This window comes from Haliotis rufescens, unplaced genomic scaffold (genome assembly GCF_023055435.1).
Source record: "Haliotis rufescens isolate VD_foot unplaced genomic scaffold, xgHalRufe1.0.p SCAF_1, whole genome shotgun sequence".
NCBI classification, from domain to species: domain Eukaryota; kingdom Metazoa; phylum Mollusca; class Gastropoda; order Lepetellida; family Haliotidae; genus Haliotis; species Haliotis rufescens.
In genome coordinates, this window is record NW_025963779.1 from 9012218 (window position 1) to 9024240 (window position 12023).

The 12023-nt window shown below is 39.4% G+C and overlaps 1 protein-coding gene across 3 annotated transcripts in view; it reads left to right on the top strand.

Annotated features, from left to right (window-relative positions):
• The window catches only part of LOC124136673 (zwei Ig domain protein zig-8-like), a 187158-nt gene that overhangs the window by 35479 nt on the left and 139656 nt on the right, over positions 1 to 12023 (top strand). The window contains exon 1 of one of the 3 annotated variants that reach the window (XM_048401904.1): positions 2447 to 2462. The exons of the other annotated variants lie outside the window; for them this stretch is intronic. The gene's annotated coding sequence lies outside the window, so the exon portion shown is untranslated. Of the gene's footprint in view, positions 1 to 2446; positions 2463 to 12023 lie in introns of those variants that run through there. 3 annotated transcript variants of the gene reach the window in all.

The following is a 12023-nucleotide window of genomic DNA, read 5'->3' on the forward strand; positions in this document are numbered from 1 at the left end:
CAACTGGAAGGTCAGAACCACAAGGAGCTTGTGTCAACTGGAAGGTCTGAACCACAAGGAGCTTGTGTTAACTGGAAGGTCAGAACCACAAGGAAGGTCAGAACCACAAGGAGCTTGTGTTAACTGGAAGGTCAGAACCACAAGGAGCTTGTGTTAACTGGAAGGTCAGAACCACAAGGAGCTTGTGGCAACTGGAAGGTCAGAACCACAAGGAAGGTCAGAACCACAAAGAGCTTGTGGCAACTGGAAGGTCTGAACCACAAGGAGCTTGTGTTAACTGGAAGGTCAGAACCACAAGGAGCTTGTGTTAACTGGAAGGTCAGAACCACAAGGAAGGTCAGAACCACAAAGAGCTTGTGGCAACTGGAAGGTCAGAACCACAAGGAGCTTGTGGCAACTGGAAGGTCAGAACCACAAAGAGCTTGTGTTAACTGGAAGGTCAGAACCACAAGGAAGGTCAGAACCACAAAGAGCTTGTGGCAACTGGAAGGTCTGAACCACAAGGAGCTTGTGTCAACTGGAAGGTCTGAACCACAAGGAGCTTGTGTCAACTGGAAGGTCTGAACCACAAGGAGCTTGTGTCAACTGGAAGGTCAGAACCACAAGGAGCTTGTGGCAACTGGAAGGTCAGAACCACAAGGAAGGTCAGAACCACAAAGAGCTTGTGGCAACTGGAAGGTCTGAACCACAAGGAGCTTGTGTTAACTGGAAGGTCAGAACCACAAGGAGCTTGTGTTAACTGGAAGGTCAGAACCACAAGGAAGGTCAGAACCACAAAGAGCTTGTGGCAACTGGAAGGTCAGAACCACAAGGAGCTTGTGGCAACTGGAAGGTCAGAACCACAAAGAGCTTGTGTTAACTGGAAGGTCAGAACCACAAGGAAGGTCAGAACCACAAAGAGCTTGTGGCAACTGGAAGGTCTGAACCACAAGGAGCTTGTGTCAACTGGAAGGTCTGAACCACAAGGAGCTTGTGTCAACTGGAAGGTCTGAACCACAAGGAGCTTGTGTCAACTGGAAGGTCAGAACCACAAGGAGCTTGTGGCAACTGGAAGGTCTGAACCACAAGGAGCTTGTGGCAACTGGAAGGTCAGAACCACAAGGAGCTTGTGGCAACTGGAAGGTCTGAACCACAAGGAGCTTGTGTCAACTGGAAGGTCTGAACCACAAGGAGCTTGTGTCAACTGGAAGGTCTGAACCACAAGGAGCTTGTGTCAACTGGAAGGTCAGAACCACAAGGAGCTTGTGGCAACTGGAAGGTCAGAACCACAAGGAGCTTGTGTCAACTGGAAGGTCAGAACCACAAGGAGCTTGTGTTAACTGGAAGGTCAGAACCACAAGGAAGGTCAGAACCACAAGGAGCTTGTGTTAACTGGAAGGTCAGAACCACAAGGAGCTTGTGGCAACTGGAAGGTCTGACTCACAAGGAGCTTGTGGCAACTGGAAGGTCAGAACCACAAGGAGCTTGTGGCAACTGGAAGGTCAGCACCACAAGGAGCTTGTGGCAACTGGAAGGTCTGAACCACAAGGAGCTTGTGGCAACTGGAAGGTCAGCACCACAAGGAGCTTGTGGCAACTGGAAGGTCTGAACCACAAGGAGCTTGTGGCAACTGGAAGGTCTGAACCACAAGGAGCTTGTGTCAACTGGAAGGTCAGCACCACAAGGAGCTTGTGGCAACTGGAAGGTCAGAACCACAAGGAGCTTGTGGCAACTGGAAGGTCAGCACCACAAGGAGCTTGTGGCAACTGGAAGGTCCGAACCACAAGGAGCTTGTGGCAACTGGAAGGTCAGCACCACAAGGAGCTTGTGGCAACTGGAAGGTCTGAACCACAAGGAGCTTGTGGCAACTGGAAGGTCTGAACCACAAGGAGCTTGTGTCAACTGGAAGGTCAGCACCACAAGGAGCTTGTGGCAACTGGAAGGTCTGAACCACAAGGAGCTTGTGTTAACAGGAAGGTCTGACTCACAAGGAGCTTGTGTCAACTGGAAGGTCAGCACCACAAGGAGCTTGTGTTAACTGGAAGGTCAGAACCACAAGGAGCTTGTGTCAACTGGAAGGTCAGCACCACAAGGAGCTTGTGTCAACTGAAAGGTCAGAACCATCAGGCTCATGTGTTCTGTAGATAGTCTGAGCCAACAGACAGCTGAACGACAAGACACTTTTTTCAATCTATTGGTCTGAACTTCCAATGGGAAGTTTTAGATTCTCCTGTGTGTTGACCTGTGAACTATTAAACCTTAGATTTACAAGATGTGCCATAGAATATGAACAAAGCAGGGAATATCTCATGCATTTTCAATCTCCAAGAGGTATTCCCTTGAATGTAGTAACCAAGATAACATTGCTGTTCGATGTTAACCATGGTTCTATGAGCAGCTAGTATTCATTAATAATTAGGCTGTTTATTCTCTCAGGCGCTGAGAAGATTCATACGGAAATGCGTGGGAACCTGTGCTGAGCCGTGAGTATAAAATATCCGTGGAGGCACAGACTTATTGGCTCATTGTGCTCAGAGTATAAACTGTTGCTGAAGGCACAGGCGTGTTGGCTCGTTCTGCACATGTAATATGAAGAGTTTGAATCTCTCGGGATGAATGATACAGATACAGGATAACGTCTTGTAGCTGAGATATTTTAGCAATCGTTTTATCAGGGTGTTTTTTTTTAGAAATGCTTGAGATGTATGTTAAAGAGACAGTGGAGACCAGAGATAAAGAAAAACAAATATTTGATTATCGTCATGATTGGACTTTTAGATTCATATATCAAGACCAGGCCAATTAATGTACAATTTACTGAGGCAACATATGTAAGTGTTTTTTAAAAGTTGAAAAATATGCTATTTATCACATTGCATTCACAGCAGGGGGCTGGAAAATTTAAAATCCCAATCGGACATTTGCATTTAGGCCACGCCCCCTTCAAATAGCGTATTTTAGTACGACTTTTCACACACATTACAAGTTTACGTATTCATAATATGATGAATTATGAATTGTTTCAATGTAAATTGTTTAATTCACCTGACAATTAATAACAAATAATATCATTTTAGATTTACATGGAAAACATACGTTTGTTTCTGTTATAATAACGATCTGTTAACGTAGTGTACAGTTTAATTAATATTCATGAGTGTTATATTCATGAGTCTGCTCAAGTGTACGCATTGTATCATTTGGATCGAGACTATTATCCCAAATTTGGTTATCACGTGACCTCACTTGAAAAGTTTTTTTTTTATTTAAACTAAAGATTTTTTTAAAAACAAGACAGATAATTTAATCACAAATACTAAAATATCGTTGATAGCAATAGTAATTGAATACTTTTTTCATGTGTACTTAATTATTGACCATAAAAAAATTGGATATCGATCGTCCGAGAGAGCAAAATGGCGGTCAATCAAGATTCAATATACCACTAGCTACTGAAAACAATAAAATCTGCAAAACCTCATTGTATGTCAACCAAGTGAAAGTCGTTAGCCACGACTTACAAAATAATCGTCCAGACTTTGAGGGATTGGCAGATCCGCTCGACTGATCTGCATCGGTCGACTGGCTGTCGTCACGCTTTCGCTTCTTGTCTGAGGTTACGTATCGTAGCATTGTGAGGATAATGAGGTATTAATGTACAGTTGTAAACACCTTTCACTCAAATTAACAAGATGTTCTCAGTAATTAATCCTCGATTAATCAGTGTCAACTCAGTTTATTGCCTATTACAGTGATTGACCGATTGGACTATCATGTAGGTACGATGTATTTACAGCAATCAAAATAAACAAAGCTTGTCAGTGTAGTTAATCTTCATTGTGTTGCAACTGCAGATAGAAACTGCTCAGTCCTAACTGTTGATCATGTCCGGTCAAAATTTAAGAATGTCCGGACGATACTTTTTAAAATGTCCGGTAAGCAATATTTTAAAACGGACATTTGAGATTCCCAATCGGACATGTCCGGCGCATAGGACGGTTTCCGGACCCCTGATTCACAGTATTCATGGGTATTTCTGTTTTCCCTTGATCTTCAAGATAAATTTCAGTGAACTATTGGTTTTTTTGTGTGTATATTTATTGTTGCTATTTTTCACTTTGCTAACATTTATGGCATATCTGGTCCAACAAGTAATGTTTTGCTTAGATATACATGCAATGGCAGATTATACATGTTAATATCTTATATGTGAAAAGACAATCTTAACTCAACATAAAGTTGTGTTATACTGTTGAACATAAAGTATTAATAATGTGAAAAGTGATGAAATATTTATGTTGTCTAGATAATGTTCCCAGTTCAATGAATTTTGTTGAATGTCAAGGAAGTGTCGTGTTTGAATTGTCTCAGCATTATGTATTCTTAGCAGTATGTACAGCTTTGATGTGGGAACTGTCTGTCATGGGATGCTTCTGTAGTATTCATTGAACAGTATGGACTGATACAGAAAATAATACCTTGTGTTCTGTTTCCCAATTATTTGTCTATCTCCACACAGTGTTTTGTTCCCAAATTATTCATTAATCTCCACATTGCTTTCTGTTGCCCAAATATTCATCTATCTCCACACTGTGTTCTGTTCCCCAAACATTCATCTATCTCCACACTGCGTTCTGTTCCCTAATTATTCATTAATCTCCACACTGCATTCGGTTCCCCAAATATTAATTTATCTCCACCCTGTGTTCTGTTCTGCAAATATTCTTTTATCTCCACACTGTTCTGTTCCCCAAACATTCATCTATCTCCACACTGCGTTCTGTTCCCTAATTATTCATTAATCTCCACACTGCATTCGGTTCCCCAAATATTAATTTATCTCCACCCTGTGTTCTGTTCTGCAAATATTCTTTTATCTCCACACTGTTCTGTTCCCCAAATATTCATTTATCTCCACACTGTGTTCTGTTCCCCAAATATTAATTTATCTCCACCCTGTGTCCTGTTCTGCAAATATTCTTTTATCTCCACACTGTTCTGTTCCCCAAATATTCATTTATCTCCACACCGTTCTGTTCCCCAAATATTCATGTATCTCCACACTGTGTTCTGTTCCCCAAATATTTATCTATCTACACACTTTAGTTTCCATCTATTTATCTATTTGTCTATTGCTGGCCTTTTTCTGTCCCCCATCTGTTTCATAGGTCGGACATTTTACATGTGTCTTTAAAGTGGAACTAAGTTTTAGCTGATTCCTATTTCAAGGCCAGGCCAATTAATTTGCAATTTACTGAGGCAACATACATATGAACTGAGGAAGTAAGTATGAGCTGATTGGCAATGCATGATTCAGTCATTGAAGATCCACTTTGGCAGCTAAATGTTTATGCTGTTTATCAGCCTAGCACTGTTTGATGTCTTTAAGTTTCACACATGGTGCTAATGATATCGATACTGCTCAGACCTCAAATGTAAATCAGCATCTGCATTTGGAGTTGAAACTTTGTATGAAGGAAATCTAATTCATGTATATATGGCAACACTGCTGTACAATAGAACACTTCACATTGCTACATATTAGAAGACATTGTTTGGTTACTTGTTTACATACAGTATTATCAGTGTTAAGTGACTACCTCTGTGGACATTGTAAAGATAAGGGACTACCCTGATCATCCAACAAAACAGATTCCATTTGGCTTTAAAGGCAACATAGCGGTGAAGATTATATCAATGGATCACTGAAAATCGGTGATGACACCAGGTGTTCACAAAAAGGGTAGCCATGTAAGCCATTGCTTATAGGGACAGGTGAGCTACAGTGCTTTAGCACTAGTGACAACTAGTTCAAGATCGTACAATGTACTTAGGCAGTCACCCAATGAAGATCAGGGTCAGAATAGGTCTTCAGGAACCCATGGTTGTTGTAATAGGCAACTGACGTGATCGGGCGGTCAGCCTCGCTGACTTGGTTGATGCATGTCTTCATATCCCAATTGCGTGGATCGATGCTCATGATGTCAATCACTGGATTGTCTGGTCCAGACCTGATTATTTTCAGACCACCATCATATAACTGGAATATTGCTAAGTGTGATGTGGAAGAACATACAAACAAACAAACTTTTATAGTCAGTGATTTATTTATCAGGTTATAAACATACACTACACCAAATGTCAGTCTCTCATTGTGCAAGAACTGGTGTTTGAAAACCAAAAGACCATAAATTTCCTAAGCGCTTGTATAATATGTTATTGTATGTTCATCATGAACACACCTTCAGAACCAAATGTGTTTTTCTTAATTTACAGACATAACATCCCTGTGGGACAAATGATGGTCAATATCAATCTATGTCATTATGTGAACATTCATTGATTTCATGGCGTCAATCAATAAACACCAAAGTGGCTGTCACTTAATAAGCTATTTTATGTTCTGCTCTCACAGTTCATTTGATATTTCATTCACCATTGTGATAATTAATGACCATTTATTACATTAAGACTGATCAATGAGACATCAATAAGGAGACCCTACTTGGGCATTCCCATGCTGGTGCCGTCAACATGTGCGAACAATTAACGTATCTTGTTCATAGCATCGTGACATTGCTGTGATCTATGTGGCAATCCCCAGTACTTAACATATTTCATTAAGACAATTTGAGCATATTATGCAACAGGATGGTAATTTTCGGTCGGAAATGACATGCTTGAAGTCACATGTATATGATAATTGTTATCTGATAACCTTGGTCATTATGTGTCTTACTTGGGTGTAAAATGTCGCAGACACTCTGATGAGGAATATACACATCTAAGTAATAGGTAGAGGATGAGTGCCTTGCTAAAGTGTGTTTATATCCTGATAAAGTACTGAAACAAGTTTTCTATCTATCCTAGAGCATAGGCAAATACTCAACTTACACGAACTGTACACTACAGATCGCAAAACTCCACCATTCTAATTGGAAGCAGATTTCATGATTTTATTTAAACTGTATGGTTCATGCATTCACGTGTTTGTTGTTTTAGGCCTGTCAGGCTGAAATGTACAATTTGACGAAACACGAGAGTTTCCTGCCCCGATAGACTGTATACTTCACAGTAGTTTATCAGTGTGTATATGTACTCCATCTGACCAAAACAGTGACCACCCATTGGATGAAAGTATTTACCTGTGCTCTTAATCTGATTGAGAAAGGGACCTAATTCTTCAAATTTATGGCACATTAAGTAAAGGAGAAAATGTTTAAATCTTTTCATGAAAAAAAATTGTACCGCTGCTGCTGCTGTTACTACTACTACTACTACTACTACTACTACTATCACCACAACCACTACCACCACCACCACCACCACCACCACTACCACTTTTGCTACTACTACTACTACTACCATCACTACCACTACCACTACCACCACCACCACCACTTCCACTACCATTACTACTACCACTACTACTGATGTCACTCCACAACAGTCTAGGTATGATGGTAAAAAACCTCCCCAGAGGTACCAGAACCAACTACCTGTCATGCCTAGGAGATTCTTCCTTGCAGTGAACTAGTCATGTGTGATGATATTCTGACTGATACTAAAAGCAATATTATTCAATTACTGTATGCTCAATTTTCTTTGAGGGACCACTCATTTAGCAGAAAATCTATTTTATTAAAACTATTGCTTCCAATAATTTTTGTAACTGGTAAAAATAATTGGAGTAGATAAAAGTAACATCTGTTACAGAAAAGTGTCCATCCCATAACAACCCTTGGCTAGTTGGTAGTGTATCTTTTTTTGTGCATATTTGTTAAACTAAACAAATCTTGGAATATATGAGTAAAGATTCCTATTGAAAAGATGCTGTAATGTTTTTTCTTTGATTGTTGTTTAACGCCAAACTCAGCAATATTCCAGCTATAGGATGGCGGTCTGTAAATAATTGAGTCTGCACCAGACAATCCAGTGATTGATATCATGAGCATCAATCTATGCAATTGGGATATGATGCACTCCTGTAACGAAAGATGTTCATGTAACCATGTAAAAGAAAACATGTATTTTCAGAAACTATATCCTTTTGACAACCATGCATTGTGTATTTAAATGATTTATTTGAAAGTCAGATTTAACCAATAAGATCAAACGAGTCTTACGTGTCTTTCCTGGAACAATATTTTGTCCATTCCACAAAATGTCCTTCCTGAAACAATGATCCATCATGTAACAATGAACTTTTTGGTTACAAATTACAGTTACTACTATTTATCAGTTCAAATATTTACCATAGACATTTTATCATTGACGATTCAGATTTAAAATGATTGATATATACACTATTTTTGAACTGAGACAGTAATTATTTTGGTTGAAACCCTTGTCACTTTGATGATGTTACAATAACAAATAGATCTTAGGGCATTTTTACACCTAAAAGAATGCTTGTAGTATTGCGTTGTAGTTATTTTAGAACTTAACTCCTATTCTTGATTCAAACTTCAATTACTGGTATCTTTATGTTTTTATAATTCATAAAAAAAGTTTTGTTATGGGAAGGACATAAAACCCCTGTTCAAAGAGGAAAACCTAATAAAAGTAAAACTATTTTCACATTAAGCCAGATGATAATTGTATTGGTACTATGTATTGAATCCTTCATCCAAACCAAGGAATATATTGGTTCTACTCTTTCGAATGTTTTGTCACTTTTGAATTTTGACATATTTTGATATTGCACATGTTCACAAGGGCGTGGGCTATAAATGACTTTGTCTTTGTGTTCTTTTTCTTATTGTCTTTGGCAAATGATGGTGGCTTTAACCCTGAGGTCCACCCTGGTGTGACTCTTGGCATGTCTAAGGTGTCATGGAAAATGATGCTTTTAAAATTTTATGGAATGGGCCCATATACAGCTTTAGTAGAATTCCTGCCAATTAACCTAATCTTATCCTTTTTGATAAAGCCAATCAAGTGGTTTATGTAACTGAATTTTCTGTCTTACTGTATTTGAAATCAACATGATTAGCAAGATTCAGGAAAAGCATAACAAGTATGCAGACCTTTCTTTTGAAATGGCTCGCTTGCATCCGAAGTATGCAGTCCTCTGAATCCCTATTGTTCTCAGTGCTCTCTATTCTCTCAGTTTTGTGCCTCCAGACCTCTTAGCACCTTTTTGGGAAGTGCCTGGGTTCACCAATGGGAGAACAGACCTGTCAATCTGGGTAATGCAGAAGGCTACTGCTTGGGGAATCTCCATATTCGCAGAAACGTTCTTGGTGGGTGGGTTCGCTTAGGGAGAACTCTTATTCACTATCTCGACTGTGTGCAGAGGACACAATGGTACCTGACCTGAGGATGAGCCTAGCCAGGCCGGCAAGGACCCGGGCCCCCAACCCCCCTCTGCTGCATTTTCATTTTAATCTGTAAAATATCGTAATCAACAGATTAATATTCTAATGGTTCTCAAGAGGGGACTGATGAAAAGACTTGAGCTGAAAGACTCCTGCATGGGATCTACTACTCTTGCAATGCTGGCCCGGGATCTTGATTCACTCTGAACACATGCACTTATCATCCTGTCCTCACCAGAACCCAAATTGAAAGTAGTCTCTTCGATCTCAAAGGTTGTTCTAGGCAGGAGTGTTTTGATGTTTGTTCTGAACATCTTCAACCTATATCTGGTCCAAACATCAGGTCTGCTGTTGGAATAATCCATCACCATATATGTCATGAAAACCTCTTTCTCTTTACTGGCCTTTTTTAATTCCAATTTCTAGAAAGAACACTGAGTGTAGTGTATATCTCATTAGGTATCAAGCATTTTGATTAAAATCTATGTTCCAGTGTTAAGTATCAGCTGAATGAAATTTCATGAAAATGGTCGTGAAAGTATTGCTGAAAATTGCTGCACTAGATTTACAGGTTCCTTGGGGACCTTCTTAAATTAAATACTGTCAGTCGTGGTTTGAAATTATAAACATTAAAATTTTGGGAATTATAGGAAGACTTCAATTTTGACACACTTGATGTGTCATTTGTATATTCCTGAATGATGATATGTATTTACGGCATGAGATGTTTGTCAGTAATGGGCATAGTTTTGTGTATAATAGGCACAACATGTATGAAATTGAGATGAAGGAGGTGTAGTTGTTTGGTAAATTACACTACGTAAGTGATTGAATGTTTTAATGGTGATGTTTAGTGTCAGTATTAGTGCACCAGCACCTTGTTAGGTCTGACCCTGCTCCTCCAGACACTTCACCTTAAGCGGCCTGCATGATGGAGCAGCCAGGCACACAGAATATATGTTTACAGCATTCAGAACTAAGTATGTGTATAATATTCTACCCAATATAATCTGACACTGATACAATACATCTCTGCATCAAGGCCTGAGGACATTAGGTGTACCGTCGACCCGTGAAGATCAGGGATAGAATAGGTCTTCAGCAACCCATGCTTGTCGTAAGAGGCAACTAACGGGATCAGGTGGTCATGTATATCACTAGATTGTCGGAAATATTCTTGAGTGTGGCGTTAAACAACAAACAAACAATATGTGAACTGTCTAAGACACACAGAATAAACTATTATAGTATTGAGAACTCAGTATATATTTAACAGTAGACCTGCTATAATTAAAATCAGATCTTTTTCTCTGATACAAAACCTCTCTGCATCAAGTTCTAAGGACACCACCATAGGGTTTCCTGTCATTTCGTATCCCGGTGGATTCGTATCTCGTCAGTTTTGCTACCTACACAGTGGAATCTGTCCAATTCGGACTTGGTTGAAACTGGTAAAAAGGTCTGGTTTCTGGAGAGGTCCGGATTACACACAGTACAAAAAGTTGGAATGAAGACATAGCAAAAGCAACGATCATTTATCTTTATTTGCGTACACATACATTGTACATGAAATATTGACATGGGCTGGCATTAAATACATATTAAAACAGTCTTTTCTTGCAAAATTATTGAGAACGGACTGCTTATGTTTTAGAGGATTGTTTTTCAAAGTCATGTCCTCAGTCAATAGTTTCGAGGTGAAATACCGGAAAGTGGTTCACTTATCACAAGCTGTGTTTACTGTTTTTTATTGACGTGCTCGGGACACAGAATTAATCTGATTAAGGTGAGTTTCTCATAAACAGGTGAGTAAATTCTAATTAACTCTGCATACAATAAAGTGTTAAGATCAAAAAGGATTACATACAGGATTAGTATTGATGTTTCAGCTGACAATGACTGAGCTAACTTCAAAGTGAAAGAATATCCTATCCAGTACGTCCGGTCTGGTCCAATTCAATTTAGACAGCTTCTTTCAAAAAGTAAATTGTTTGTTGGGACCGTAATTTTAGTCAGAAGTCAGAAGTGTAAAAAGTCCAAATTATAGATTTGTAGGCTTGTCAGTTTGAGTAATGACAATTTATTACGGAACTGAGGGGACCTGAGTAAAAGTCCAGTTTTCACAAAAATCCAAATGTTGGACAGATTCCACTGCAGTTAGTTTTGTATCTCGGCAGTTTCTCCACAAAAAGGTCGTTTCGTAGCAGTCTGTGTTCGTGTTTTGTTGAGAAATAACGCTGTGTTAATTACAGGATATACAAACTTCAAACATTTATTCAAGGAACAGTGGACACATGGTACATATAACATATATACTCGTTCAAACAGAAATGAAAGCAATATGAAAACGTAAGTGTATCCAAGAGCTATTAGCATTACCCAGCACTCACCACAGGAAGTTTGCTCTTCTAGATCTAGGTGCCAATTGTTTTGTTTTTTGTTGGGGTGGGGCGGGGAATTCTGATTGAAGATTCGGAATTTTACTTCATAGTCGTACAAGGTCACAATTTAATCACTGGGTGGCTCAAGGGCCGTTGAACTTGGCCACATGTTGAATTAGTTGGCTGGCTGATAATAATCCCGCACTGTACTCACCCCAGAGCTGTAAAATGCGTGCCTGAAGCTGACAGTGCTGTCTTCGTTGGTACCTCTTTGGCTTGTTGTTTGACACAAGCTTGGCCTCTTTCAGCAATAAGGGTATTAGGACATAGAAGGCCAACCCAT